The sequence below is a fragment of the Rhincodon typus genome, chromosome 34 (assembly GCF_021869965.1).
Source record: "Rhincodon typus isolate 14 chromosome 34, sRhiTyp1.1, whole genome shotgun sequence".
Taxonomy (NCBI): domain Eukaryota; kingdom Metazoa; phylum Chordata; class Chondrichthyes; order Orectolobiformes; family Rhincodontidae; genus Rhincodon; species Rhincodon typus.
In genome coordinates this window covers 16,896,650-16,921,683 of record NC_063365.1, presented here as the reverse complement: position 1 = coordinate 16,921,683, position 25,034 = coordinate 16,896,650, and the positions used below count along the sequence as shown (strand labels likewise).

The window sequence follows — 25,034 nt, the reverse complement described above, 5'->3', positions numbered from 1 at the left end:
TCGAGCTCAGCAAAATACTGCCCTGTGTAAACTGTGCCTGCTGCCACTGAGTGAACTGCACACAGAACCACCGCGCCCACAACCCCCCCCAATTTATTTGGGCGAGAGAAACAGAGAGAGAGGGGAAAATGTAAGGCATTTCTCTCTCAGTGAAAAGTGTTCCGATTGCACTGCCTGTTACTGATTGGCAGATTTACGACATTGCTAAATCACTGCCAGGGTGAGTGCTGTTACAGCCACGGAATAAACAAAGCATTTTTGAAGACAGAGGAGGTAGAGGTTAGAGGTTAATTTAATCATTAAACACTTCGGGACTGAAAATTCTCTTTAATAAACCCCCTTTGGCTCAACGTTGTAGAATGGACCACAGCTGCTTGGCTGTCCTTTGTGAAAGCCAGTAACACACAAAGAGAGGTTGGCTGGGTGCAGAGGTGAAAGTTATGTCTACTGCCCAATAACACAGTATCATTTCCATTGTTTCTCTTCGAATGTGTAAGTAATCCCAAGCAGCCAGAAACCCTCTTGGGCCACACATGGCAGATGTGTGAGTGCTTGTTCTCACGTGTCTGAATACAGACACACACACACAGACACACACACACCTGAAAGAAATTGCTTCACATTCCCTGCAATGTGTTATCCATCTCCAGTCAGTCACTTGCACTGTGTATTGAAGGATGGCACCTGAAAGAGAGGCGCTACAGCAGCGCTGACTAACGGTGCATGAGCCCTTTCCCGTTTGGCACTCCACAACGAGTGCCAATCATAACCACAAGTCAGCCCGGGCATGATAACAGAGCAAGGGAAGGACTCACTCACAGAGCCACAGTACCCACTTGGTGCCAGGCTGCTCCTCAATGCCAAGTGCAACACAGACAAAGGGAAAAAAGGTGGCAGACAGGACTGCCAGCTGTGTAGGAAAATAATCCTGTCTTGCATCAGGCCACGAGTTGGAATCAGTCACCAATCTGAAGCCAATACCCTGGCAAGTACAAAAGCTGTGGGGCCCTCTGGAGAGAAGAAACAAGCTCATATCTCAGTAACCCTTTCATCACATTCTCAGGACAACTTAGGGCACTTTCAAGCCCAATGAGTGATCTCTGCATGCAATTTAGCCAGTCCTGTAATCTCAGCAAAGAAAAGCTTGGAACTGTGAAACTAAAAGGCTACAAAAGACAGTTGCCCCCCTCCCAGAATACACTCCAGTTTCTGCCACAAACTCTTTTGTCAATCAGAATTAAAGATCTCACACATTAAAGTTCAAACTGAAACCACTTTTGCAAGATTGTTTGATTTAAAAGAAATCGCCTACGTTTCTTCTTTGGGCAAATTTTCCCCTCTGACTGTTTTGGAAAACTTCTGTTCTTTGACATAATTAAACATTCTGTTGCCCGCATCAGAAAAGCAATTATAACAACAAAAACAAAACAAAAAAAAAAAAAATCGAGGATTGCGATAGGGAACTCAAAGTGCAGCAGAATCTAAGTTGGGGAAAGGACAGCCTCTTCATACTTTTGATACCAAGGCTGACTGAAAATCGCCTTCAAAAAAATCAGTCTTCAGCGTAAACAAAGCCTTGCTTATAAACCTATTCACTAGTACAAGTCTACAGCTGTGTCTCTGCATGTGAGAGAGACAGTGTGTGTCTCTCTTTGTGTGTGTCAGAGAGAGAGATAGAGAGTGTGTGTATCTGAGTGTGTATCTCTGTGCGTGTGTCAGAGAGAGAGTGTGTCTGTGAGAAAGAGTGTGTCTGTGTGTGTGTGTGAGAGACAGAGTGAGAGTGAGACAGTGAGAGAGAGAGAGTGTGTGTGTCAGAGAGAGTGAGACTGTGTCTCTGTGTGATAAAGTGAGTGTGTGTGCGTCTCTGTGTGTGCGAGAGAGGGAGAGAGAGAGAGAGGGGGAGAGAGAGAGAGAGAGAGAGAGAGAGAGAGAGCGAGAGTGTGGGAGAGAGGGAGAGAGCGAGAGCGAGAGCAAGAGCTAGAAACCTATCCAAAGCAGAATAAACCAAGCCCCTCTCTTTGTTACTGCTGCCTCATTGTGCCAGTTCTGGTGTTCCATGCCTCTGTGGCTATGGGGCTGCTTGTCCACGAAACAGAAGAGATTCAGTTAACAAACCCAATCTCCACACCAACCCCCAACCTACCGTCACTCTCCACAGAAACAAAACCATCGTCAGTCACACAACAAAGAGCAGGAGTGACAGCAACCACCTCAACAAAGCAAGAACTATTAGGAGTGGAGTCTTGGTGGGCGAACAGACTTTTACAAAATAACGCCAGAAAGTATTCAAGTCACACTGGATGATTTTCCTTAAATTGCTCAGTTTAAACGGGCTGTGGGTTACCAAAACTGCTCCCTTTAGGTTAGAGATGGCTCAGTATCTCTCAAACTCTGCTTCCAACAGCACCCCACCCCCCAACTTCATTATGCAGTCCACTCTGGAGCCTTAGCTAGCTTCTATTGTGAGTGGCTGCTCATTTTATATACAGCCCCACAATTAATCCAGGCAGCAAACTTTACACTGCCACCACCTCCTGCCCAGCAATAAGTATTCAGAGATTTTCGTCTGGTGGAAGGAATGGTTTGGAGTTTTTTTTTGTGGGTGTGTGTGGGGGGGTGTAGATTAGAGAAGGTTTAAAGAGATGAAGCAAAAGGCTGGGGGCGGGGGGGGGGGGGGCGCAGGAGATCAGGCACATCAGAATATTCAAGGTATGAAAGCAAGAATAAAATAATAAACGTAGGCAGGCAATCTATGTCCACAGCCTCGCCTGTGTCCCTCTGATTCCATTGACCATCTGATCGCCCCACTGTTTCCCCCAGTGAATCAGACAGATCACAGGGGAGGGGAAAGAGCCTGTCGGAAAGGCAGCAGCATAGCTGAGGCTGGGGCTTTTGCAAGATTCAAGCTTAATCGTGAAGTGGGAAGGTCTTTTTTTTGGGGCGGGAGAGGAGAGTATAAACTTAAAACAAAGAAGGGTATATATGATTCAAGAAAAAACACTGCTCAGTTAGTGCGACAAAAGAGCTCTAAATACAGCAGGCAGTACGAACCGCACAATGGAGATGACCTTTAGCTTCTTCTTCATGACTCAAACAAACGAGACACAAAAACCTCTGTCAAGCACAACCAATGAGAAACCTTAGCCTAATGGGGTGGGGGCCTCATGCTGGAACTATCTGGAAGGAAAGTAACTGGGGGGTGGGGGGTCAGAGGACACATTGCCTGACTTTAAAGGCACGGGTGATTCTATGGCAAAACAAATCTAACATCTAAAAAAAATGACCTCTTCACAACACAGACTTTCCATGTCATCCCCAAAGCCAAGAAACTCAAAATTAAATTTGAGCTGCATCTGACGGTTTGAATCTGATGTAAGCATGTTATACTACCAAAATGGCAAAGTATTATTAAGGAGCTAAATTTGATTTATAACTTTGAAGTCAACAGAATTGCAAATCTTGCACACAAATCTTCCTTATCGCCCAGTGTGGGACATGCAGGCTTGTAATGAATTCATGAAAACAGACAGGACACAACCTTTCCTCACCTCCACAAACATAACACTTACACCTCTCATTTGCTGGAGATTGCTCGCTGCCACGTTTAGATTGTCCTTGTGCGTGTGTTGTGTCAGAAGCGGGCAGGTCCCATACAAAGCAGCACACAGCATGGCAATTAGCATCAGAGAAGAAACAAAAAGCATTCTTCCTCGACACTGGGGTGTCTGAAACCGGAGCGTTAAAAGAGACACACAGCTATCGAAATGTGCGACTCAACAAAGGAGCATAAGCCACGCAAAAAGGACAATGCAATGCCCCTGGTTAAGGGTCCACTGCTTGGGTGGGCTTGATGGAGCACAGATAATCTGGTCCTTGGTGAAGCTCCAGAGTTCCAAAGTGCCACCTCCAGATGTGCTGTAATGGCCCCTCCGCCCATGTGTACTGCCTTTGCGGACTCTACATTACAGGACTTTTGCATCTTCCCCAAATAGCAACAATGTTCTCCAGCCAGAAACTTGAAGTCACAATCGTGATTCCAGATGCAGGGAAACACAGCACACTGCTGGGACAGTACAGGAGTATTTCTAAAGGCTAAGCAGTCGGCAAAACGGATGATGTTTATCGTACATCCTATAACAAGGTCATTCCAGCCATCATGCTTGTGCCAGCCTCCTTGAATGAGCCATTCAATTACCACTCTGCTTTCTTTACAGCCTTGCAAATGTTTAAATGTTTAACCCATCCTTCCATAAAAGTTACAACTGACTCCTCCTTCTGCCACCTTATGGTGCATTCTAGATCACTGCAACTCATTCTCTGGCTCTGTTGTTGATATCTGGGCCCTTTGATTCCTGATTCTTCCACAAGTGAAAACAGTTTCTCCTCATTTACCTCTGTCAAATGAATTTTAACACCTTCTCTGACAGATACTTAAACATTCTCCTCAAACATCATACCTTGACAGGCTCTTAACCCTTTTGTTTTATTCATACTCTTGACATTGGTATCACTGGCATTTATTGGCCATCCCTAGGTGTAACATAAAGTAAATGACAGATAATGTGAAGATGTGATACTTCAGCACTGAGATAGGAAAGGGAGTTGTACAGAATACTGGCTGTTGGCACATCTTCTCATTAGACAGGGAAATGGCCCTTCCTCATCATCAGAGGAGCCTATAGAAGGTAAAGTCACCATAGTCCCAGAGAACCACGTGGCTGCTCTCTCTCATTGGAGAGATGGTCGTTTAACTTGGCAGTCACCATGCATCAGGAGAGGGGGGAGGTTGAGATGGTGCAGCCTTCACGATAACCTCAGCCAATGTAGGGTTTGAACCTGTGCTGTCGGTGTCAATGTACATTGCTAACCAGCTGCCTGGATGCCTGGAACCTGTAACAAGGCATCCCCAACAACACTGAAAGGATAGATGTGCTGGCTAGTCTTATCCCATCCGTCATTTTGTAAAGTTTGCTCATGGAATGCAGTCAATTCTCAGTGAGCTGGGCCAGTCATCTCCAGACTTACAACACCTTGGAATGCCAGCTCTTCAAGATGACACCTTCTACATCAGCATCTGGTGCTTCTGAGTGGAGGAGATCTCAGCTCAACCTAAAGGAACAATCTTGCTTTTCTTAGTTAGGTTCAAATAAAAAAGACAACACACACACACTCACACACCAACAGTGATCTAGATGCTTCCTTCACATCCCACTTCTACCGCATTTCTCAATGCAGCGCATGCTACTTGGTAATTTCTGATCTGATGGAATGCCAATCCATGTTCACAATGGGAATTTAGCATATTCACTTTCTAACTCAAATCAGCTGGTGCTCTGGGTCAGATGCTTCATTGAGGTGAAGCTTCCTATTGGGCAACAGGGCACATTTCATCTTGTGGTTTACCAATCACTCGTGGGTGGCACACTTGCATCAAAAATCCATTAAACTGGCCAAGAATCAGCCAAGGTCAATGGTATTTCAAACGAAAGGCATGGCAAGAGTTTGAACTGTCAGCACACCCATAAAAGCCACATGAGCTCAGCAGCCTAGTTGTTGCAAACTCCACTCTCAGTGACAGTCAAAATTATTCGACTTCTCAAATATTGAGCATTGCTTAAAAAGTTCACCAAGGTTTTTCATCTCGCACACATCAGGACAATTCACAAGAAATACCGAAAGAAAGGGAAAACAAGAATGTTTGAGAAATTAGTGTTTGATGGTACAGAACTTGAATATTGCTGAAAAAAGACCCCCATTTTATCAAAGGCTTTCATCTTGTACTCATCAGGACAATTCACAAGAATGCCAAAGTAAACAGAAAACAACCTTTATAGTATTACAATAATACAAAATAAAACAAAGAACTGCATTTGTTGGAGATCTGAAACAAAAACAGAAATTGCTGAAAGAACTCAGTAGGTCTGGCAGCATCTGTGGGAAGAAAGCAGAGTAAATGTTTCAAGTCTGGTGACCCTTCATCAGAACCAAGTTCCTCCCGCAATTTCTGTTACAATTCCCTTGACTTTGGCATTCTTGAGAATTGCCCTGATGGAGTGCAAGATGAAAGGTTTTGACAAAACGTGTCTTTTTTTCAAGCAATATTCAAGTTCTGTACCATCAAACTACAATTTCTCAAACATTTTTGATAGCTTACTTAAAACATTTAAACTGAACCACATTCAATCTATTTATCATCAAAGATCAATGGAGTATCTTTGCATCCCAAATATTCTAAATACTTGGCGGGTTTTTCTTTTGAACAGCACACCTGTGTGGCAGATACTTGGGTAAATTCTGCCCAATAAATTTAACATCAAATGATGAGAAACTTGTCCAGTCATTTGAAATGATCCACAAATGAGAGAAGGCAGTGGCATAGGGGTTAATTTCAACTGCCAGGAAAAAAAACCCATCTGGTTCACTAACGTCCTTTAGGGAAGGAAATCTGCCATCCTTACCTGGTCTGATCTATATGTGACTCCTGACCTGCAGCATTATAATTGTCCTCTGGGTAATTAAGGATGGACCATAAATGCTGGCCTAACTAGTAGCATCTCCATCCCATGAATAAAGAAATAAATTCCAGAGTCAGAATATCTGCAGCCTCTGAACATAAATCATAAGTAAGGAAACAGACAAAGATAACCATGGTTCTCATCTGCAGCCCTAAGAGAAATGAAGAGTTTTAATGGAGACACCCAGTGTTTTCTTCCGACTGTGTCTTTAAAGAGATGCAGTTTGACTTAGCAAGAAGAATATACAAAAGCAGGTTATGCATATTGAACATTGTTGTCTTAATAAAACAGCATGGCTTCAGAGTCATTGAAGTCACTGGTAATGTTCAAATATTGTGTATGAAGTATGCCATGTAAGGATGCCTGACCAGCACACTTCCATGTCTGTCATTCACATTCTATGTTACCCTCCAGCTTTGTGTGCCATGCCTCATGCAAAGAACAAAGCAAGCCAGCAAATTCACACCGAGGTCACAATGCCTGCCGCCCTCCTGACTGACTTGAGCAGACCCAACAGGAAATGGAAAGTTATCACCGTGACTGACAGGTTGTAGGGCCATCGAACTACAAACTTGCCCCAGCATTAGCAGCAGAATGACACACACACACACCACCTCTCAGGGTGCTTCTGACAGAGCACAGAGCGCAATGCCCGAGAGATGCGGACAAAAAAGTAATGCATCTGTCATTTTTCCAAACAAATCACAGACACCACTGTACAGAGGAGATGCTGCCTTTTCACTTTGACGAGGCATCAGAACTTTAAAAGCCACCGACGGACGGCAACTTGGGTTCATTCATACCGACATCCTTTGCTCGTGTTAAAAAGGACAGGCCAGGTAAGTGTGACTTTAACTACCAAGCTTTAGCCACCGCTGGATTTCTAAAGGCGATGCATCGCTTTGAGGAACACCATCAGTGCTTCCACGGAGATTGCAGGTGGAAAGACACCCCCGATCGTAAACGCATTGGAAGGTTTGGAGAGAGCTAGGGCTCTTGGCTGGGCAGCGTTTCCTTTCAAGAGATGAAAATGTCTACAACTCACCTTTAGAGGGAGCACCGCCGAACAGGCAGTCCGATCGCAGGTTCGTAACTTATTGTCATTCCGATTCAGCCTGATTTAATGAGGTCTAATTTGGGATTCGGGAAGCTGGCCTCCTGCAATTTGACAAGGCAAAGAAACTCTAGCGCTTCCATCAAGAAGAACTGTTTCACTTTGCTGAATGGGTTAGCGGAGAAATTCCTGTTTCAGCCACTGAAACTGCTGATCCATCAGCAACTACAGACTCCCTCGCATCATGACTAGTACCCTGTACACAGCAGGACCACTCGCAATTTGAGCCGTCACCCCTCCCCCCCCCACTCCCCCAGCCCCAATACCTTTCCCAGGGCTGCTTTGTTAAAAGAGGGAGGATACTGGTTCGCAGCTCTGTCAAAGGCCCTATTTCAAACCCATTAAAAGCCAATCTCACACAGCCTGTTGTCTCCATGGTGTAACATGCAGCGCCTGAGTTTAACACAATGCACTGTCTAGAGATCAAATGCACAAACTGCCCTCAGAAGCAAAGCAAGCTGGAGGCGGCCAAACGTTGGAAAGCACTGGGCCACCGACAGAAAAATCTTGTGGTATAGCAGACTGATATCAAAAATGCCCACACGCACAAAAAAAAGTGATCCCACTGGCTGTTTCCGTCACACACCCCATTCCTGAGCACAACAGAAATGTTGCTCACTCACAGACAGATGTGCACTCACCCACCCCCACCCCCCAAAAAGCTCATATCCCTCTTAAACCTAAACAAAACCCAAAAGTGACCCATGTATGCTGCTACTGCTAATTCAAATCAATGCTTCCTGCTGAAGAATTATCCAGCAGCACCAATGAACCATTCTTAATAAAACACCACAGCTTTTTAAAACATCTTCTGCTTCCAATTCCAACCAGTAAACGCACGAGTCAAATTAAATAACTTCTTAAAAACCCTAGTCAAGTGCAATATTTGGTTGCCGAATGTAACACCTTTCACATTCTACATAACTGTATACAGGAATCGATATTTTATCAATAATTTTACAACTATATTTCAACCTGCTAGGAGTTCTTTTTAAAAGAATCAACTATGTTTTTGTCTGAAATAATGTTTCAAGTATTCCCTTGTACACTCTTACATGTTCCACAGACTACAACACACTAATATCTCTATAACACTAATATCGTTGTTTCTTTTCCTTCACCGTCAGGTACAGATACAGTTGATTTTAGTTCAGGGAATTTTTTTAATATCTAAAAATTTTAATAAAAAGCCCACTAAGATCGCATGCTGATCTTCAACCTCCGCCATTAAAAGCAGCAAATCAACTAATCAGATTAACCCACACTGATTATAACTAACCCTTAAGCCAACACCTGGTCTACTGGTTCCTGTTGTGTCAGCTTCCTGCTATTACTGTTCAGCTGTGAATGCAACTCCATTCAAAGTACAGCAGCTGCAAACGTGCTGGCTGGAGCAAATCGGCTGAAACAAAAGGGGGCAAAGGACCAGGAGGGAGAAAAAAACTTACATTTATATAGCACCTTACACGCAGATGGGGTGTTCCAATTTGCTTTTAGCCAATGAAGTACTTCTGAACCACTGTTGTAAAGCAAGTAAGCAGAGCAGAATGATATAGGGTAATACTGTGTTAGGATTGAATAGTTTAAGCCCGTGCTTGCTAGAGTTCACAAGAATGAGAGATCTAACTGAGGTATATAAGATGCTAAAGGATATTGACAAAGACATAGAGAAGCTCTTTCCTCTTGGTGGGGCAATTTAGTACCAGAGGAGCAAATTACTACAGATGTTGGAATCTGTACTGAAAACAGCAAATGCTGGAGATTACAGCGGGTAAGGGAGCATCCATGGAGAAGCAGTACACTAACATCTCAAGTCTGGATGACTCTTCATCATCTAGACTCAAATCATTAGTTTGCTCTCTCTCTCCATGGATGCTGTCTGACCCACTGTGATCACCAGCATTTGCTGTTTTTAGTACCAGAGGGCATAGTTTCAGGATAAGGGGTAGCAGATTTAAAACAGAGATCAGTAGAAATTACTTCTCTTGAAAGGTTGTGATTCTGTGGTGTTCACTACCCAGAGAGAGGTGGATGCTGGGACATTGAGTAAATTTAAGGAGGATATAGAACAGATTTTTAATTACCAATGGGTTGAAGGGTTCTGGAAAGCAGGGAGGAAAGTGGAGTTGAGGCCAAGATGAGATCAGTTGTGATCATATTAAATGACAGAGCAGGCTCGAGGGGCTGAATGGTCTACTCCTGCTCCTAGTCCTTACATTTGTGAATTGGTAATCCCAAGACGAGGAATTTAAATAGATTGGAATAAGTAATTCCAAAATAAAAAGCTAGCGTCAATACTGGAGGTACAGAATTATTGCAAAATGTTGTCTGGTTCACTAATATTCTTTAGAGAAGGAAAATCTACCGCTGTCATCAGGCCTGGCCTACATATAATTCCAGGTACTTGACAGTTGACTCTTAACTGCCATCCAAAATGATCTCGCAAGCAGCTCAGCTGGATTCAAGGAAGAGTCACAATGGACTCAATATATTAACTCTTTATTCTCTACACAGCCTGTCGGAGCTGCTGGATTGTTCTAGCACTTGTCTTATTCCAGACTTCCAGCAACTCTGGTGTTTTAATTTTGTTTTAGGGCTGTGACGTAAAATGGGTGTGTGGTTGATTATATATTTCGTAACATTTATTCTAACGTTTGGATTTGAGGTCGTGGCATGTGGGTTTTGGTATGTATCTCTGAAGGGATTTAATTATCAACTATCTGCTGCCATGGTGATTTCTTTTAAAAGAACAGCACAAGAAATAGTTCTTAGAGGCTAATGGGTATTTATCTATATTGGAGGACTTATAAGAAAGAATGTGCATTGAAATAGAAAATTCCTTTTGTTTTACTTAGGACAAAACACCTATAGCTTGAAGAAAGCCTTTTTGGGTTGGGCAGTGTGTAGAAATCTTACCTGAAGCTGGATGTGCAAAACAATTGCTCCCGAGAAAGGAAGATAGTTCAGAACTATTAAGAAACGGGTTACAGTAGTGTTACAAGTTTAGTTTGAATTTTCCAGACGAGAAGTGTTTGGCTAAATTCCTAAAGAGGTTATTTGAAGCTGAGAAAGTCTGCGCTCTGTTGTATGAAGGTGATCAAATTATCCAAACTTGGAATTGAAGCCACAGCTAAGTCTGTGTTTGGAGAAGGGAATTTTCTGTGGTGTTTGACTACTGTCAAGGACTGCTCTTGGGATTAATGGAATTGAACATTACCATGTGTTCAAACATTGAAAACATGTGTTATATATAAATAGACTGGTTTATTCTATTTTATCTTTATTTCTATTGCAAAAAAAAACTTTATTTCATTATTAAAAAGAAAGCAGCAGCATGGTGTGCCATGATTCAGTGACATACCACCTCATTAAAACCAAACAAATTCTGATCTATCAAGCCAGATCTCAGTCTGGGATATGACTTGTCCGGTAAAAACATCAGCTGGGATTCAAACAGTGGTTCACCACCACCTGTTCGTGGTCAATCAGGAATGGGTATTAAATGTTGGACCTTGCCAGTGATGCCCACATCTGATGAATGAATTAAAATACAAACCAGCCTGAATGGTTTTTCTACTCATGTGGTTGGAATTGGTTGTCACAATTTGGGCTTCAAATCAACTTTGTTTAGAGATCCTGTTGGCAGAACTTCAGACAAATTTCTACATTATTCATTTTAACCCAAGGTTAATGGGGTAATTCTAATGATGTGCAACAGTCAAAGACAGGGCTTCCACTCTTTGTTAGACTCTTTGTTTCATGGGCCATTGTACACCACTGGGCAAAATTCAAATGATGCTCAATGTATTTCATTATGAAAATAGATAATACATTGGGTCAAATAGAATTTGCAACACAGCAGCTGACCAATACTTTGTTCTGTGGTTACTGGAGTCATAGAGCTTTTATAGCGTGAAAAAGGCCTTTCAGCCCATCGTGTCCATATCATCATCAAGCGTCCATCTATTCTAATCTCATTTTCCAGCATGTGGTCTGCAAGGTCTTTTATGCTATGGCATTTCAACTGCTTGTCTAAGTAGTTCTTAAATGTTTCAAAGATTCCTGCCTCTTCAACTCTTTTAGGCAATAAGTTCCACATACCCACCGCCCTCTGGGTGAGAAGAAATTCCTCAAATTCCCTGCAAACTTCCTGCTCCTTACCTTAAAACTGTTTCCTCCCACTCCTGTTCCAGTTATTAGACCCGCTACTATGGGGAAAAGTTTCTCCCTGTCTACCTTACCTATGCCTGCTTAAATGTTATCCTCTACAAACTAGTGGAAGGATTTCAAACTCTGATGACACAACTTCTTCAGCCAAATTATCCTTCTGTGGAAGAAGTCAAAAGAAAAAAGACAACATCTGGGAACATCTGCCTCACATGAGCTACTAATGTAATGATCTGCTTTCTGTTACAGATCAGAGATTTGAGCAGACGTTCTGTTTTGTTGGCTGGGATTCCCAAGTGCTCAACAGTCCACATCACTTGCATTTTTCTATCAATCAAAATGTCGCACAGTCCGCAGGTACTCTCTTCCCATAAATACTTAACAAAATGAAGAGGATCCATTCGATCTTCACCAGACTCCAATTGTATCAGGATACCAGAATGCCCCCTGGAATTGCAATGCACAATGGTGGAAGTGAAACCCTAGTTAAGGCACAACTACAGTGCTGTGTCCAGCTGTGGTCACCACATTTTAGAAGGAGGTGAACAGAGGGAATGTGAAGAAGAACTTATCCGTACAGTGAGTGACAAATTAACTGCCAAGGAGGGCGGCAGGAGCAGGAACGATCAATGAGTTCACAAGGAATTGGATAGGCACATGAGGAAATGGAGCAATAAAGAGACTGGGGAATAAAGCAAAAGGACTGGGAGGAACCAGATGCTCCAAATACAGCCAGCATTAACTTGATGGGCTGAACAGCCTCCTTCTTGCAAATAAATAATTGTGGCACTACGATCATCTTTTATGGAGTTTGGGTGGCAAACCTTGCGCAAGGAAAGGTTTGTCCAGAGTTTGTTTGAAATCTGCTCATTGAATAGTGCTATGGTTTTGTTTTTTCTTGTAGCAGTGCTAGCTTTATGCTTTGTTAGCGGATCAAGGACGTAAATTTTGGTTTGAATGTAGCAACACCCAAAAGGTTGGAATTGAGGCTGACCTTATTAGCTGGTTTCAAATTAACTGAGCCTATGTAATGAGGAAACCTCGATTAGAGATTTGGTATTGCATATAGGTTTTGAAGTTCGAGAGCTGCAATCATTGATAATAGACGAAACGGCCACAGTTAGCAGGACAGAAAGACAATATCCAGGCAAATATGAGTAAATATGCTTTAGTGTGTCACAAATCAGAGGGAAAGAGCTTCCTGTTCCAGTCGGTACGGTCAATAAAATGTGTAACTACAAAACATCTAGTCATTTCCAATTTTCATTTTACATATTTTACCTGTCCTGTGGGGGTCCTAACATTAAATTATTATTGACTTATGTAGTACTTGGGCATGAATAAAATGCTTTCCATTGCACTTCGAATCTGGAATGGAGAAGGATCTCAAACAGGACCAAGACCTGTCAGGATCCTGTTCGTAAGGTGATGGACACCCACAGTCCAAAGGTGGATTGGCAATGCAAAATTGCTCACGGTCTCCAGGGATGCACAGGCTAGGTGGATTATCCATAGGAAATGTGGGGTTGCAGGGATAGGATAGCGGGGTGGGTCAGTGTGAACTTGATGGGCCGATTGGCCTGCTCCCCCCACCCCCGTAGGGATTCTGTGCTTCCAAATGGTCTCTTTCTGTGACTGTGGGCTATCATTTACCAGGCTTTCATGTAAACATCTTAGTACTCTTTCTCCAAGCAGCTGAATCTCGGCCACACTGCATGGCTCCAGGTTTAGAGCTCCACGTCTAGACATTGCTTCTTATTAAAATTATTTCTGCTGCAGCAGCCTGTAAATTGGTTGAGGCAGAGTCGTCCATTTCCTTCCTAGCAGCCAGGAGCCACAGGCAGTACCTCACAGCACCATTTTTGTTCCAAGCGTAAGAAAGAACTTTCACCCTGGGGGCGATAACAAGCTTGAAAACATGACATGTGGTTTTAGGGTCTAAATATGTTCTAAGAGTTGAAAACATTCAAAGCAAATTGTGCCATAATATGCCCTGTAGTCACTGGAGGTGGTTTTCTGCCTCCTGTCCAAAATCCCAAGCCTTCATCTTTAAGCTCCTGATGTTAGAATATGGTCCAACAGCATATGTTTCTGAATTCCTTTGTGTTTTGGGCCCAGACTTCAATAATTTAACAAAAGTGAAAAACAGCCATCACATTTTGCTATAAAGCAAGGAATGCGTTCACAGTTGAAACTCTCCATTTCTTGTTGAAAAGAAATTCTGCAGCAGCCTAGAAATTCCCAGCAGATTATCATTTTATTTATCAATTCCATGGTTATTTGGTCACTTGTGGTCCATGAAGCTAAACGATTCAAAAAGGTGCAAAAATTTTATAACTCCAAATTGGAGGTTAGGACCACAATGCCCATTAACTTCAAGCTCTAGTGTATTTCCCCATTTAAACAAATGCTTTTCCTATTACCTTTTACATTGAAAACCTCTCATAAGGCAGTGATTGACATTTTCTTAAGTAATAAGTGGGCTGCGACAGTAATCCACCATGCACAGTACAAATTCATCACATTATGTCTCGGTCTTTGCCACTGTAATTTTACTAACAGCCGCTATTTTACTTCAAACCAGATTGTCAATGTAACTGTTCAACATGCTGACAGCATTGTCAATATACTGTCAGCATGCCTGCTTGAGAGCCATCAACAAGCTTTCTAAAAATGATTTACCATTGATCTGTGCTGGCAAAATAGGAAAAGTATAATGCACCCCTATTGTGTGAGGAATTCTCGTAATAATCACACCACATCAGATTGTGTTGGTCACGAGAGTGTTGTTGGCAGAATTTCAGTCAAAGCATAATTTTGGATGAGTGAAATTTTTATATTATGTCCACTTGAACTGTGAATCTGTGGAGTGGGACTGGCTTTGTCCCTAAGATATAAAACACGACGTTAAAGTATTGGAGGGTTGGAGGTCTGTCACTGCTCATGGCAATAGTGAAAGCAATTTGAGAAAACAGATTAAGAGTGTCACATACATTGCACATTAAAGTGCAGTGGATTAAGCACAATTTGCCTGTAGCTCATTGGTTTTGATACACTGGATAGACCTGGTAACCAAACTGCACAGACAAAACAAGACGTTAAGGACGGATAGACCAAGAAATAAGACTTTAAAAATGACAAAGCAGCAAAATTGACCATCGTTGATTGACATTTTCCAGTATTATAGTGCCAGAGGACCATAGGGCTACTCTCTCATCAGAGAGACGACTAATGGGGAGTTTAAACCAAGAGGCAGCACACCTTAGGTGAGGAGAGAATTTGAGAAGGACAATCCTTCATGGTAACCAGAGCTGGAGTGGGAATCGAACACAAGCTGCTGGTGTCCCTCTGCAGTACAAACCAGCCATCCACCCAACTGACCTTCTTTGCTTCTGTATCATATACCTCTTTTGCGCATCTCCTGTGGTGACACTCATGGTGAGGCAAGATATTCTCCTAAATGTACAGTGTGTAAGTATGGCTTTTGTTTTCCCTCCGACAGCAAACCGCACACCAGCCTGACTTGGAACGATAGCACCATTTCGTCAGTGCCGCCAGGTCAATATCCTGGAATTCCCTCCCTCACTGCACTGTAGGTGTCCCTACACCGCACAGACTACAGCAGTTCAAGAAGGTGGTGATCCACCATCTTCTCAAAGGATGACCCAGCCACCGACATCCACGTTCCACGAGCAAACGTGAAAAGCTGGAATGGATACAAGATGCACACACACCGCCCGCCTCCCATTCTCCTACCTTTGCGGTCAGTGAGACACAGGGTGCGATGCTTTATGGGGGTCACCTGGAATAGCAGGAGTAAATCCTCCAGGAAATGTCCACTGTTAATATCAAACAAGTAGAACCCCTGCCCCCCAGCATGACATTGCTAATTGTCGTGGGGAGAATACAATACTTGCAGAATAGTCATAGTACTGTTAACAAACCGAGACCAGGAATGCATTAAAAGGGAAGTAAGTGTGATTGTCATGTAGGCAAAGAAGTTTCACATCATTGCTACTCACAATGTTTCTCACTGTCTGTATCTCTCTCGTGTCTTGCACGTGCCATTCTTTCGCTACTACCATTTGCTTCTTCTCTCACTCATTACCCTCTCCATTTTATTTTTGGTTTTTGTCTCATGCCTCCCCCTTGTTTAGTTTTCTTCTTTAATTTCACCTGGGAAGGGCAAGGTGGCGGCTGAGATACTGCCTGGCCGGTGACAGAAATGGCAATAGGGAGGGAGGAGGGGCAGCAAGTCCAGGGAAGGGAAATGTTCAAAACCAGTGTGTCGGACCAGAGATACTGGAGCTCGGAAAGCCGGAAGGGATAGCAGCTCTGAAAGGCAAGAAGAGAAAAATGCCAAGACTTCTTCCACATCTTGCGGTACATTTGCTATTCTTGGCATTCCCACAAAGATCTTGTGGCACGACCATGAGACTTCAGCAGGTGGTGCCAAATAATATTCAGAGGGAAGTGGCAGTCACTGTCCCAGTTTAATAAAACTGGTGCTTTGAAAATGCAGCAGGCCACTCCGATGTGGAAAGTGAGCAAGTTGCGATATCTGACAGAACATGGGCATGGCATGGTTGTCTCACTTGCTTCCCATGTGGCAAAGAGGAACTGAACGCCAAAATACAATGTATTGCAGAGAAGGTAGGGTCCAGCTGTCTCATGGTTAATGAGCAAGCAACCCAGAAGATAAGACATCCATGGCAAACTGAGTCAGTAACTTTATTTGTGGGCTGGTGCCGGAAAGAAAAATAACCAGTGGGAGAGACTGGACCAACTGATGTTCTTCGAGGAAGGAAAGAGCCACTCTTTTACCTAGCCTAGCTCACACACTGATACCAATTCCACGCAACACAGTTGATTCCTACTGCCCCTCTGCAGTGATCTTAACAAGTGACTCAGTTCCACAACCAATCAATCACTGGAGGTGACATCCCATCACAATCCTCTCAGGGAGAACAAGATTCAACTGCGACACCCAGACCCAATGAATTAAAAGGGACAAATCTATTTCTCGCGTGAGATGATATGTGCCTGCATCTCAGAAGGCAGTGTCAACTCTCCTCTGTATTCTTACTCCATCACCAGACTAGAAAATAGTCCAGTCGTGTGGCTCAGAAGCCGATACAGAAGCACGGTCTCCAGAGGGTTGTCAGTAATGAGCGCGCACAGGAAATCTCCAACAAAAATAAAAAAAACAAGCAGAACATTGCACATAATATCGGAACAAATAAGTGATGCCTGGCCAGGGGAATGGAGATTCTAACATGCTTTCAGCTCAGGTTTTGTTCTTCATACAAAATAGTACGTGTTATTTTTCCAGAAAACACCCCATTGCTGTCAGCACATGCAATTAGAATCCTGGAAGCTCTGACTGCAGTAATCTTGCAAAAGCCTCACTTCCTCTCGCCACCCAAAAATAACAGCCACTGCCAACTTCAAAGGACAAGTGCTGTGTGTAACATTCAAGGTGAATCCTTTCACAGTGAGGCTCCCAGAGGCATAAAAGAGAGAGTAACTTCTCAATAGTTGTTACAGACATTTAAAATAATGTTTTGAGGAATGTGTTCAAGGCTGTTACATTAGACACTGAACTTCCAAGTCAAAACACAATTGGGTCTGGTCTGTGTGGAAGCTAATAGCTTGAGCTATCATTTCAATTAGAAGCAGTAAGATGCATAGTATAGTGCTAAAAGAAAACCAGGAGAGGGAAGGAGGAAATTAGGCAATTAGGCAGTTTATAGCTGGAGAGAAAGAGAGACACATTGACAGAGTTTTTCATCTTGTACTAATCAGGACAAAACGCACAAGAATGCCAAATCTTAAATAGTCACAACAATTTATACTACAGGACAAAAGGATGCTGATTGGCTGGCAAGTTGACTCTGATTGGATAAGGCATCACCATGGAGAAAGCAGCAGGTAACTTTAGACCACCCAAGCTTCCTTATGAGAGCACAGTGAGAATCCCGAGTCACATGTGCCTCAGGCCAGACAGTTTCAAATTCTGTGGAAGGGTCATTTGACCTGAAATGTTAACTGTGATTTCTCTCCACAGATGCTGCCAGACCTGCTGAGCTTTTTCCAGCAATTACTGTTTTTATTTTCAAATTATACATTGCCAAGCAACTGAAGGAATGATGCAGTGAAACCAAAAGATTGAACTTTACAAACCAGCATTCTAAATGGAAACAAAGAGAAAAGATTCAAAGTGTTTGTTGTTCGCACCATAGAACACATTCAGAGCAGGAAACGATTCTCAGTCCTTATCCCAAGATGGGGAGTATATACATGTAAGATGGTATACTTGAAGTTTCAAAGGAAATCTGATCAGGAGTAACATTGATAAACTAGGATGAAATTTTAATCTGCATTTATATGCTGGAAACAGACGTTGTCTACACAAGAAACAATGAATGAACAGATATTAGAAAGGGTGATCGAAAGGCCAGAGAGGTGTGTTTTAGCAGTGAAGGGGTTGGTGAACAATGAAATGTAGATCTAAGTAGAGAATTCCAGAGTCTGACACTTAAAGCAGTCAGTTGTGGTACCAAAGAGACATAGGCCAGAGCCTAAAAGAAACAGAATCACAACAGTGTGGAAGAAGGCCATTCAGCCCATTGAGTCCACACTGACCCTCCGAACAGCATCACACCCAGTCTCACCCCCTACCCTGTCCCTGTAACCCTGAATTTCCCATGGCTAACCCATCTAGCATGCACATCCCTGGACACTATGGGTAATTTAGCATGGCCAATCCACCTAGCCTGCGTATCTTTGAACTGAGAGGGGAATCCGGAGCACTTGGAGGAAACTCAGAGACATGGGGAGAATGTGCAAACTCCACAGATAGGTGCCTGAGGGTGGAATTGAACCTGTGTCCCTGGTGCTGTGAGGCAGCAGTGCTAACCACTGAGCCACCATGCCACCCCAGAATGGGGGGTGGAGTGGTGGGTGGTGAGAGTTGCAGGATTGAACTCAATGACCTAAAGAGGAATAGGGTAGGCAGTAAAAGGGTTTTATGTAAGAGTTTGAGGACAATGTTGCATTGAAGTCAGAAAGTGGCCAGAAAGACTTACTGGTGATGGGTCAGCAGGACACAAAACTGCCTTTTCGAGGAATTATTTAAATGTATTTCAGTACAAATTATTTGCCATGAAATAACATGGCCACATCACCTCTTCTTGACTCCAGGGCGTTTGTTCTGGGTAGGTTTGATGTGAACAAAACACCACTCCAGCAGCCTGGTACTGCAAGGTGTAATCTCCAAACCGTGAGAGCTTTAGTCTCAAAAGAGAAATGCTTGATGTGGGAGTATCCCAACCACTAAGTGCGTTCATGAAAGAGAAAAAGAAAAAAGCTTGCCTTATCACGCCTTTCAGAAAGGCCTCAGAGTGCTTCATATACAAAGGATGGCTTTGAAGTATAGTGTCTTACATGGGCCAGGCAGGCAGCAGCAAATCCACAAAAAGCAATCAGATTGATAACCAGCTAATCTCTTTTTGTTTGTATGAGGGAGAGATGCTGGCCAGATCACTACTAACACAAGGATGTTACCAGAGCTAGGGACTACAATTATTCCCAGATAGAACTGAGACCTTGGTCTCTTATCATAAGAGCTGAGAAGGTTAAGGAGAGAGATCCTCAAGGTTATTAGTAATTCTGATGATGGCAACAGCGATTGAATGCTTGCCCTATGTGAGATAGTAACAATTTATGAGAATTGCAAAAACAATTAACGAGGATGGAAAACAAAAATTACTTACACAAAGCGTGGTTACAATGTGGAATTACATCACAGACTGCTCTTAAAGAGTCATACAGCACAGATACAGACCCTTCAGCGCAACCAGTCCATACCGAACATTATCACAAACTACACTAATCCCACCTGCCTGCTCCTGTCAAAATCCCTCCAAACCTTTCCTATTCATGTATCTATCCAAATGTCTTTTAATCGTGGTCATTGTACCTGCACCCACCACTTCCTCTGTGTTTTTTAAATCTCTCTTCTCTCACCTTAAAAATGTGTCCCCTAGTCTTGAAATCCCCCATCCTAGGGAAAAGACAACTAGCATCAACTCTATCTTTACCTCTCATTATTTTATAAACTTCTATCAGGTCATCTCTCAACCTTCTTGAAGCAGACTCCATCAATTATTATTAAAAAAAAGGAATCCAATAATTATTTGAAAAAGAGGAATGCGAAATAACATAGGGTTTGAGCAGGAGAATGGGTTTCGACTGGTTGAGATATTGAAGGATATGGAGGGTGAGCGGGAGAATGGGGTTAAGACTCCTGTTGAGAAGATCATCAACGTGGACCTAGTGGGCTGAATGGCCTGCTTTTTGAAGGACATTCTTCTTCAAATAGTGCCAGTGAAGCTTCAATATCTACCTGTGACCCTGGGACAGTCACCTTGGTTTTAAAAGTGTAAAATAGAATACACATAACCTACAGACCAGCATTAGATCTGATGAAGATTGACTCTTCCCTAGAACAGATAAGCCATTCTGACAGCACACCAACAAATGCAGTTCGTTCTTAATACCGAAACCTCTGTCTTTTTAAAAAAATACATTTGAACAATGATCAGCCTGAATTCCAGACTCCCCACACACACAGACACAGACACACACACACAGACGAAACAGTTATCTGAATGTCACACTCTTTTCACTGCAGACCTGATGACTTCTCCCCACTGAACCAGCACCTAAACGTTAATGGGAATTGGCTGATGGAGTAGATAAGCCCCATTTTCTCTCTATATGGATAGCCCGAGTGAGATCAAAGGGCTGCATAAGTTTCTAAAACAGATCATAATGAAGTCCCTATTATTTCAACTATATTTCACCTCAAATTTCCCAGGGATTGAAGAATCACATATTTCCATTTATTAGCGAAAAGGTACTGAAATACACATACAAATATATAAACATGTGCATACACCTCTCTCCTGAAGGAGAGAGAGAAGAAAGGAGTAGCTTAATGGATCCCACACGCTCTTACAGGAAGCCACGCTCATAGGAAACAAGGGTGACACAACAGTCATCAGATTGTGGCCCCAACTCTGACTGAGCTCCCTTCAGTCTTAGGGAGTAAAGCTATCAGAGCTTGAATTTTGGTTCCTCTTTAACACCCTTCCATTGTCACTAGAATCTGTACATCGAATGCAGTGCTCAATGGGTGATGCCATGTTGAGGGGTCCCGGGAAACCCCTGTGACTTTACAGGAAAAGGGGAGAGGATGGAGCAGAGAACGAAGTGAGAAAAGGAATAACGTGTAGAGGTGGCTGAAAGAAGATTTATCCCCAATAGAGGTAGACATTTGCAGGGGCACCATCTCCAATTACAGCACGCCACCTAGAAAAGGCTTCGCTGTTGAGCATAGGTTGAAAGAACAAAGCCTACTTTGCAGATACGCAGTGAGCTGAAGTCAGACTGGAAATTTTGAAATTTGTTTGAAATTTATTAAGCCTGTTGACTGGTGGTCTTGGTGCTCGGTTAGTGAAAAGCTCCTTTCTGTTTAAATATTTGGGGGTTGGGGGTGACTCTAGTGTCACAAATCATAAAATGGGTTTAGATGAAGGTGACCTTTCAGCCAATGAGATCGGATTCCCACATGAGACCAACACCAAAGTCTTCCCGACTGCAACACTGGGCTGTTTGTTCAGCACACTTTTTCCCCAGATTCCCCGATCCCCAACAGCGAATCAGTCTGCGGGTGGACAGATGTCTCACAATCCCTGTCCTAACGCTACTCTCCAACAACCCTGAGCCAGAGATCTCATTTCCTGCTCTCCTTCATGGGAGTAAAAGTAATGTTCCAAGTTTGCTAAGTGTCTCATGCTCCTCTGCATAAGCCCCTACCGAGGGGAGTGCTTTTGAGAATTTGTGACCCCTGCACAATTCTCTCCCTTTGCCTAACCAGTGGGAGCAAAGCACCAGCTGCACTTGACCTGTTTCCCTGACAGCCCTCCCGAAATCTTTCCATCCCTCTCTCCCCCTCTTAACTACCTCCTCTCCCACCCCTCCTAAGTTCCCTTCCCCAGACTGCCTTTGCTTATTGCAGTGTAGAAACCGTGCAACATAAAATCAAATCAATTGTCATTGTGTTAATCACTGGGCAAACTCAGGATCTTGAAAATCTCAATACTTTCTCTCAAAATCGCTGGGTGGGTGCTATTTTTTTGTCCCCTTTCAGCTACTCTGCAGAAACAGTGAGAAATCTTTCCCATCAAACTTCTCCTAGACTATTCATAACAAAAATCACTCATTGCACTTTTATTGAAACAAGAAAAAAAAAGATAGATTTAGTTCTATATGGAAAAAAAAATGAAAAATGCTCGGTTTGCTGATCTTACTGAATGGTTCTTGTTCTTTGTTGATTCTAAGCCTACTTTGTTCGTCTAACCCATTCACTGCCCTGAATTAAGCCTGGCCTCAGATGGCAGTTACCATGGTAACCATGTTCATTCAATACTTGCAAATAATGAAGACAATGTGTTTCCCATTTAGATGAGTTCCGTGCACATGAAGGAGTCCTGCACTTAACAACTACCCTTGTCCGCAGGGATAATGGGATCAGTTTGTATCGGTACCTGGTTAAAAAAAAATACAGCCTTCCCCAGCTGAAACCACAAGTGGTCTGTCCCATTGCTACCTGCTGAAGTAAAGTGCAGTCTACTATTTCACCATTTGTAGTGACAAGGATTGTGGTCTTCTGTGTCAACATATCTAACATGTCTGCTGGAGAAAAAAAATACACAGGTTACAGATTCCTACCCTGACTCCTCATTGGGAAATAAACTGCAAACAATGGGTACCAAGTCACTGTACAGTCCCTTATCAGACCCTGTACCTACAATCTTTCTCTATTTCTCTACTTAACCTATTTTTCTAATCAACCTGCTCAGAGAGAGGATTACACACCTCTGCAGCAGGTTCTGGGCCTCTCGGACCAGGGGTATGGACACTACCACTACACCACAAGAGGGCCCCCTATTCTCTTTCTGTTACTGTTTTCTCAAAGCCACAACACCTGCAGGGGGTCAATCTGCTGACACTTTCTGTACTGAGTCAGTCCCTATGCGTTCAAACAACTCTCCAGGACCTCAGTGGCTTTGGGCTTTTGTGGTGTAGTGGTAGTGTCCCTACCTCTGAGCCAAGAGATCCAGCTTCAAGTCCCACCTGCTCTAGAGTCGTGTAATAAGATCTCTGAACAGGTTGATTAGAAAATACCGATAATCTTGGCTGCCTTGGTTCTTGCAGCACAGTGGTAGGCAAGGGTTCAAGTCCCACCTGCTCCAGACATGTGTTGTAACAGGTTGATTAAAAATATCTATAATCTTGGCTGGTACTCTGGTGCTGTATTTATAATTGCAGTCATCACCTCTCAGAAATGCCCCTAAAGTGCTTTGCATAGATTGCAGTCACCATTAGTTCAGAAAGAGTGCTGTAATATTGAAGGATGAGGCATCTATTCAGTGCCCCATCTCTCGGTTTGTCCCAGATGCTTCGCAGTGCCATTGGAAATGGAACAGTTGACTGGTGACTTGTTAAAAGCTCTTCCTTCAACTTGCACCACTGAAAAGCAGGCAAACTTGTTAAGTCCTCTCGCTGTGGCTTAGGACCCCATAGTGTGCAACATGGCTGTTACATTTGGCTACATACAGTCAGGGCATAGGCTAACAGAGACTTGCACTAACGCCTTTCGAGACTACTGGATGCCTCATAGCCCTTTACAGTCAACAAAGTACTTTTGAAGTGTAGCTGTAATGTAGGAAACACAGCAGTAAATTTACGTGGAAACACTCCCAAAAAAGAAAATCCACTGTAATTGGAACACTCTCGGGCAGTGCGGAGGGACAATATTGCTCTCTGTTTCTGCCACCCAGCTGAGCAAAGTTACAAAGGAAGCTGCATGTACAATATTTTTTTTAAATGGATTAAACATTTCCACACAAATAGTGGGTCATTTTTTTTCTGGGGATCTCATGCCAATCATATAGTTTGTTCAAATGTTTACCACAGATTAGGAATGCTCAGTTGGATTACTGGCTTGTTACTCACCGTGGACCAGCTCTCTCAAAGTACAGGACAAAAAGAGAGATGTACCTTCCCATAGACAAGAACCTGCTGAGATCAGCGTTTTCCACCAAGAAAGTGCTGGACATTCAAGTAAAGTACACTTTCATTTGATCAGCTTGACCTTAATCCTGAGATATGGAGAGAAAACAAAGCATCTAGGAATATAGTGTCAGAGGAAGTTTCACAAATGGTAACCTTTAACAGAACTGGAGAAGGATAAAATTAGGCTTTACTGCTGGCTGAGAGTACAGAGCAAAACCCAAGTTGTAATTACCTCTGACCGTTTCAGTCGTATTTATTTCAGATTTGCTGCTTTCGATGGTTCTTGCACACCTCCAACCCTACTCCAATTCCACTCTCCAACCAGTAAGGCTCAGGATGACAATATCTCACTTAGAGAAGAAGTGGGAAATCCACATAAATTTGCATTTATTTTGTGGCACCTTGGGGAGACGGGGTCATTATCTCAATGTTGTTTGGATGATCTTGTTACTCTCAAGATGAAATCTACATTTTCCTGCACTGTACATGAGTGACTACAATTCACAATGCTTCATTGAATGTAAGAAATAAAAATTCAAGGTCCTTCTTTCTTCTGTAGCTCCTGATGTCCAGCTTAGACCAATGCTATAGAAATCGGATCCAAAGTCTACTATCCTTCCTAAATATTATAAACTAGATCTAGTGATGGCTTCAAGTTATTACTGAAATGGATGCCATCCAGTGTAAAACTGGCTGTGGTCTCCATTTCGTAATTCAGCACCAACATGCCATTGCAATGCACCTTCATGCCTAGTATCCCTGATAGAGACTGCACTATAGTGCAGCTGCACAGACTCAATAGGCTCTGTCCATCTCAGCACATGAACAGTTCAGGCTCAAGATTTCTTTTTTTAAAATATGTCTCCCTTCATCTTTTGTTGCTCATGATAAAACTCCACGAACACAGGTTGCTCTCTGGTGCCTTTCAGAATTTCTGAGTTCGCTTGCAGGTTTATCCAGCATAGCCAGCCCCTGCCCTAACCACACATTTGTGCTTTCAACAAGGGGTTTCTGAATACTGACAGGACAGAGAACCCTGGCTGACTGATGCTGTGATAACACAGTCTGGAGCTGGGGGAACACAGCAGGCCAGG

At 43.0% G+C, this 25,034-nt stretch overlaps 1 protein-coding gene across 12 annotated transcripts in view; it reads right to left on the bottom strand.

Annotated features, from left to right (window-relative positions):
- zmiz1a (zinc finger, MIZ-type containing 1a) overlaps positions 1-25,034 on the bottom strand; it is a 257,416-nt gene that overhangs the window by 214,517 nt on the left and 17,865 nt on the right. Inside the window, exon 1 of one of the 12 annotated variants that reach the window (XM_048616228.1) lies at positions 8,909-9,003. The exons of the other annotated variants lie outside the window; for them this stretch is intronic. The gene's annotated coding sequence lies outside the window, so the exon portion shown is untranslated. Of the gene's footprint in view, positions 1-8,908; positions 9,004-25,034 lie in introns of those variants that run through there. 12 annotated transcript variants of the gene reach the window in all.